Here is a 7,143-nt window from a genome sequence, read left to right as displayed (position 1 = left end):
CTTCAATCCTCAATCCTCAACCCTCAATTCTCAATCCTCAATCCTCCGTCCTTAGTCCTCAAACCCCAATGCTCAACCCTCAGCCCTCATCCTCAATCCTCAATACTCAATCCTCTATCCTCAATCTTCAATCCTCAATACTCAATCTTCAATCCTCAATCCTCAGTCCTCAAACCTCAATTCTGAATCCTCAATACTGAATCCTCAATCTTCAGCCCCCGGTCCTCAACATTCAGTTGTCAATCCTCAATCCTCAATAGAATATCCTCAATTCACAGTTTTCAATACTCAATACTCAATCTGCAATCTTCAACTCTCTATCCACAAACATAAATTCTCATCACTCAAACCTCAACACTCAGTACTCTAATGTTCAATCCTAATCCTCAATTCTGAATCTTCAATCCTCAATACTGAGTCTTCAATCCGCAATCCTCAATCCCCAATCCTCAATCCTCAATCCTCAATCCTCAATCTTCAATCCTCAATACTCAATCTTCAATCCTCAATACGCAATACTCAATCCTCATTCGTCAATCCTCAATACCCAATCCTCAATCTTCAATCCTCATTCCTCAATTCTCAATTCTCAATCCTCAATCCTCAGACCTCAGACATCAATATTCAACACCCAGATCTCGTCCTCAATCCACAACCCTCAATCCTCAACCCTCAATCTTTAACCACCGATATTCTATCTTCAATCCTCAATCCTCAATCCTTAATCCTCAATCCTCAATCCTCAATCTTCACTCCTCAAACCTCAATCCTCAATCCTCAATGTTCAATCCTCAATACCCAATTCTCAGTCTTCAATCCTCAATCCTCAATCCTCAATCCTCAATCCTCAATCCTCAATCCTCAATCCTCAGTCCTCAAACCTCAATCCTGAATCCTCAATCCTGAATCCTCAATCTTCAGCCCTCAGTCCTCAAGAATCAGTGGTCCATCCTCAATCCTCAATAGAATATCATGATTTCACAGTTTTCAATACTCAATACTCAATCTGCAATCTTCAAATCTCTATCCAGAAACACCAATTCTCATCATTCAACCCTCAACACTCAGTCCCCAATCCTCAATATTCAATCCTCAATCCTCAATCCTCAATCCTCAATCCTCATTCTTCAATCCTCAATACCCAATCCTCAATCTTCAATCCTCGGACCTCAAACATAAATATTCAACCCTCAGTCCTCGTCCTCAATCCACAACCCTCAATCCTCAATCCTCAATCCTCAATCCTGAATCCTCAATCCTCAATCCTCAATCATCAATCCTCAATCCTCAATCCTCAATCCTCAATCTTCAATCCTCAATACTCAATCCTCAATTCGCAATCCTCAATAGTGAATCTTCAATCCGCAATACTCAATATTCAATCCTCAATCCTCAATCCTCAATCCTCAATCCTCATTCTTCGATCCTCAATACCCAATCCTCAATCTTCAATCCTCAATCCTCAATTCTCAATTCTCAATCCTCAATCCTCAATCCTCAATCCTCAATCCTCAATTCGCAATCCTCAATAGTCAATCTTCAATCCTCAATACTCAATATTCAATCCTCAATCCTCAATCCTCAATCCTCAATCCTCATTCTTCGATCCTCAATATCCAATCCTCAATCTTCAATCCTCAATCCTCAATCCTCAATATTCAATCCTCAATCCTCCGTCCTTAGTCCTCAAACCCCAATCCTCAACCCTCAGCCCTCATCCTCAATCCTCAATCCTCAATCCTCAATCCTCAATCTTCAATCCTCAATACTCAATGTTCAATCCTCAATCCTCAGTCCTCAAACCACAATTCTGAATCCTCAATCCTGAATCCTCAATCTTCAGCCCTCAGTCCTCAACATTCAGTTATCAATCCTCAATCCTCAATAGAATATCCTCAATTCACAGTTTTCAATACACAATACTCAATCTGCAATCTTCAACTCTCTATCCAGAAACATAAATTCTCATCACTCAACCCTCAACACTCAGTACTCAATGTTCAATCCTAATCCTCAATTCTGAATCTTCAATCCTCAATACTGAATCTTCAATCCGCAATCCTCAATCCCTAATCCTCAATCGTCAATCCTCAATCCTCAATATTCAATCCTCAATACTCAGTCTTCAATCCTCAATCCGCAATCCTCAATCCTCATTCGTCAATCCTCAATACCCAATCCTCAATCTTCAATCCTCGTTCCTCAATTCTCAATTCTCAATCCTCAATCCTCAGACCTCGGACATCAATATTCAACACTCAGTCCTCGTCCTCAATCCACAATCATCAATCCTCAACACTCAATCTTTAATCATGAATATTCTATCTTCAATCCTCAATCCTCAATCCTCAATCCTCAATCCTCAATCCTCAATCTTCACTCCTCAAACCTCAATCCTCAATCCTCAATGTTCAATCCTCAATACCTAATCCTCAGTCTTCAATCCTCAATCCTCAATCCTCAATACCTAATCCTCAGTCTTCAATCCTCAATCCTCAATCCTCAATCCTCAATCCTCAATCCTCAATCCTCAATCCTCAGTCCTCAAACCTCAATCCTGAACCCTCAATCCTGAATCCTCAATCTTCAGCCCTCAGTCCTCAAGAATCAGTGGTCCATCCTCAATCCCCAATAGAATATCATGATTTCACAGTTTTCAATACTCAATACTCAACCTGCAATCTTCAAATCTCTATCCACAAACATCAATTCTCATCACTCAACCCTCAAAACTCAATCCCCAATCCTCAATATTCAAGCCTCAATCCTCAATCCTCAATCCACAATCCTCAACCTTCAATCCTCAATACCCAATCTTCAATCCTCAATCCTCAACCCTCAATCCTCAATTCGCAATCATCAATAGTCGATATTCAATCCTCAATACTCAATATTCAATGCTCAATCCTCAATCCTCAATCCTCAATCATCGTCCTTCAATCCACAATACCCTATCCTCAATCTTCAATACTCGATCCTCAATCCTCAATACCCAATCCTCAATCTTCAATCCTCAATCCTCAATCCTCAATTCTCAATCCTCAATCCTCAATCCTCAGAACTCAAACATAAATATTCAACCCTCTGTCCTCGTCCTCAATCCACAACCCTCAATCCTCAATCCTCAATCCTCAATCCTCAATTCTCAATCCTCAGTCCTCAATCATCAATCCTCAATCCTCAATCCTCAATCCTCAATCTTCAATCCTCAATACTCAATCCTCAATTCGCAATCCTCAATAGTCAATCTTTAATCCTCAATATTCAATATTCAATCCTCAATCCTCAATCCTCAATCCTCAATCCTCAATCTTCAATCCTCAATACTCAATCTTCAATCCTCACTCCTCAGTACTCAAACCTCAATTCTGAATCCTCAATCTTCAGCCCTCAGTCCTCAAACCTCAATTCTGAATCCTCAATCCTCAATCCTCAGTCCTCAAACCTCAATCCTGCATCCTCAATCCTGAATCCTCAATCTTCAGCCCTCAGTCCTCAAGAATCAGTGGTCCATCCTCAATCCTCAATAGAATATCATGATTTCACAGGTTTCAATACTCAATACTCAACCTGCAATCTTCAAATCTCTATCCACAGACATCAATTCTTATCACTCAACCCTCAAAACTCAATCCCCAATCCTCAATATTCAAGCCTCAATCCTCAATCCTCAATCCACAATCCTCAACCTTCAATCCTCAATACTCAATCTTCAATCCTCAATCCTCAACCCTCAATCCTCAATTCGCAATCCTCAATAGTCGATCTTCAATCCTCAATACTCAATATTCAATCCTCAATCCTCAATCCTCAATCCTGAATCATCATCCTTCAATCCTCAATACCCTATCCTTAATCTTCAATCCTCAATCCTCAATCCTCAATACCCAATCCTCAATCTTCAATCCTCGATCCTCAATCCTCAATTCTCAATCCACAATCCTCAATCCTCAGACCTCAAACATAAATATTCAACCCTCAGTCCTCGTTCTTAATCCACAACCCTCAATCCTCTATCCTCAATCCTCAATCCTCAATCCTCAATACCCAATCCTCAATCTTCAATCCTCAATCCTCAATCCTCAATCCTCAATCCTCAATCCTCAATCCACAATCTTCAATCCTCAATACTCAATCTTCAATCCTCACTCCTCAGTCCTCAAACCTCAACTCTGGATCCTCAATCCTGAATCCTCAATCTTCAGGCCTCAGTCCTCAACATTCAGTTGTCAATCCTCAATCCTCAATAGAATATCCTCAATTCACAGTTTTCAATACTCAATACTCAATCTGCAATCTTCAAATCTCTATCCAGAAACATAAATTCTCATCACTCAACCCTCAACACTCAGTACTCAATGTTCAATCCTCATCCTCAATCTTCAATCCTCAATACTCAATCCTCAATTCGCAATCCTCAATAGTCAATCTTTAATCCTCAATATTCAATATTCAATCCTCAATCCTCAATCCTCAATCCTCAATCCTCAATCTTCAATCCTCAATACTCAATCTTCAATCCTCACTCCTCAGTACTCAAACCTCAATTCTGAATCCTCAATCTTCAGCCCTCAGTCCTCAAACCTCAATTCTGAATCCTCAATCCTCAATCCTCAGTCCTCAAACCTCAATCCTGCATCCTCAATCCTGAATCCTCAATCTTCAGCCCTCAGTCCTCAAGAATCAGTGGTCCATCCTCAATCCTCAATAGAATATCATGATTTCACAGGTTTCAATACTCAATACTCAACCTGCAATCTTCAAATCTCTATCCACAGACATCAATTCTTATCACTCAACCCTCAAAACTCAATCCCCAATCCTCAATATTCAAGCCTCAATCCTCAATCCTCAATCCACAATCCTCAACCTTCAATCCTCAATACTCAATCTTCAATCCTCAATCCTCAACCCTCAATCCTCAATTCGCAATCCTCAATAGTCGATCTTCAATCCTCAATACTCAATATTCAATCCTCAATCCTCAATCCTCAATCCTGAATCATCATCCTTCAATCCTCAATACCCTATCCTTAATCTTCAATCCTCAATCCTCAATCCTCAATACCCAATCCTCAATCTTCAATCCTCGATCCTCAATCCTCAATTCTCAATCCACAATCCTCAATCCTCAGACCTCAAACATAAATATTCAACCCTCAGTCCTCGTTCTTAATCCACAACCCTCAATCCTCTATCCTCAATCCTCAATCCTCAATCCTCAATACCCAATCCTCAATCTTCAATCCTCAATCCTCAATCCTCAATCCTCAATCCTCAATCCTCAATCCACAATCTTCAATCCTCAATACTCAATCTTCAATCCTCACTCCTCAGTCCTCAAACCTCAACTCTGGATCCTCAATCCTGAATCCTCAATCTTCAGGCCTCAGTCCTCAACATTCAGTTGTCAATCCTCAATCCTCAATAGAATATCCTCAATTCACAGTTTTCAATACTCAATACTCAATCTGCAATCTTCAAATCTCTATCCAGAAACATAAATTCTCATCACTCAACCCTCAACACTCAGTACTCAATGTTCAATCCTCATCCTCAATTCTGAATCTTCAATCCTCAATACTGAATCTTCAATCCGCAATCCTGAATCCCCAATCCTCAATCCTCAATCCTCAATCTTCAACCCTCAATACTCAATCTTCAATCCTCAATCCGCAATCCTCAATCCTCAATCATCTTCCTTCAATCCTCAATACCCTATCCTCAATCTTCATTCCTCAATCCTCAATCCGCAATACCCAATCCTCAATCTTCAATCCTCAATCCTCAATCCTCAATTCTCAATCCTCAATCCTCAATCCTCAGACCTCAAACATAAATATTCAACCCTCAGTCCTCTTCTTCAATCCACAACCCTCAGTCCTCAATCCTCAATCCCCAATCCCCAATCCTCAATCTTCAATCCTTAATCCTCAATCCTCAATCCTCAATCCTCAATCCTAAATCCTCAATCTTCAATCCTCAATCCTCAATCCTCAATTCTCAATCCTCAATCCTCAGTCCTCAAACCTCAAACCTGAGTCCTTAATCCTGAATCCTCAATCTTCAGACCTCAGTCCTCAACAATCAGTTGTCAATTCTCAATCCTCAAGAGAATATCATCAATTCACAGTTTTCAATACTCAATACTCAATCTGCAATCTTCAAATCTGAATCCACAAACATCAATTCTCATCATTCAACCCTCAGCACTCAGTCCCCAATCCTCAATCTTCAATCCTCAATCCTCAATCCTCAATCCTCGACCCTCAATCTTCAATCCTCAATACTCCATCTTCAATCCTCCATCCTCAATCCTCATTCCTCAATCCTCAATCCTCAATCGTCAGGCTTCAATGCTCAATACTCAATCTTCAATCCTCAATCCTCAATCCTCAATCCTCAATCATCGTCCTTCAATCCACAATACCCTATCCTCAATCTTCAATACTCAATCCTCAATCCTCAATACCCAATCCTCAATCTTCAATCCTCAATCCTCAATCCTCAATTCTCAATCCTCAATCCTCAATCCTCAGACCTCAAACATAAATATTCAACCCTCTGTCCTCGTCCTCAATCCACAACCCTCAATCCTCAATCCTCAATCCTCAATCCTCAATTCTCAATCCTCAGTCCTCAATCATCAATCCTCAATCCTCAATCCTCAATCCTCAATCTTCAATCCTCAATACTCAATCCTCAATTCGCAATCCTCAATAGTCAATCTTTAATCCTCAATATTCAATATTCAATCCTCAATCCTCAATCCTCAATCCTCAATCCTCAATCTTCAATCCTCAATACTCAATCTTCAATCCTCACTCCTCAGTACTCAAACCTCAATTCTGAATCCTCAATCCTGAATCCTCAATCTTCAGCCCTCAGTCCTCAAACCTCAATTCTGAATCCTCAATCCTCAATCCTCAGTCCTCAAACCTCAATCCTGCATCCTCAATCCTGAATCCTCAATCTTCAGCCCTCAGTCCTCAAGAATCAGTGGTCCATCCTCAATCCTCAATAGAATATCATGATTTCACAGGTTTCAATACTCAATACTCAACCTGCAATCTTCAAATCTCTATCCACAGACATCAATTCTTATCACTCAACCCTCAAAACTCAATCCCCAATCCTCAATAT

The sequence above is a fragment of the Calliopsis andreniformis genome, unplaced genomic scaffold (genome assembly GCF_051401765.1).
Source record: "Calliopsis andreniformis isolate RMS-2024a unplaced genomic scaffold, iyCalAndr_principal scaffold0106, whole genome shotgun sequence".
Classification (NCBI taxonomy): Eukaryota; Metazoa; Arthropoda; class Insecta; order Hymenoptera; family Andrenidae; genus Calliopsis; species Calliopsis andreniformis.
The sequence above is the reverse complement of the archived record's forward strand: the minus strand, read 5'-3'. Positions refer to the sequence as shown.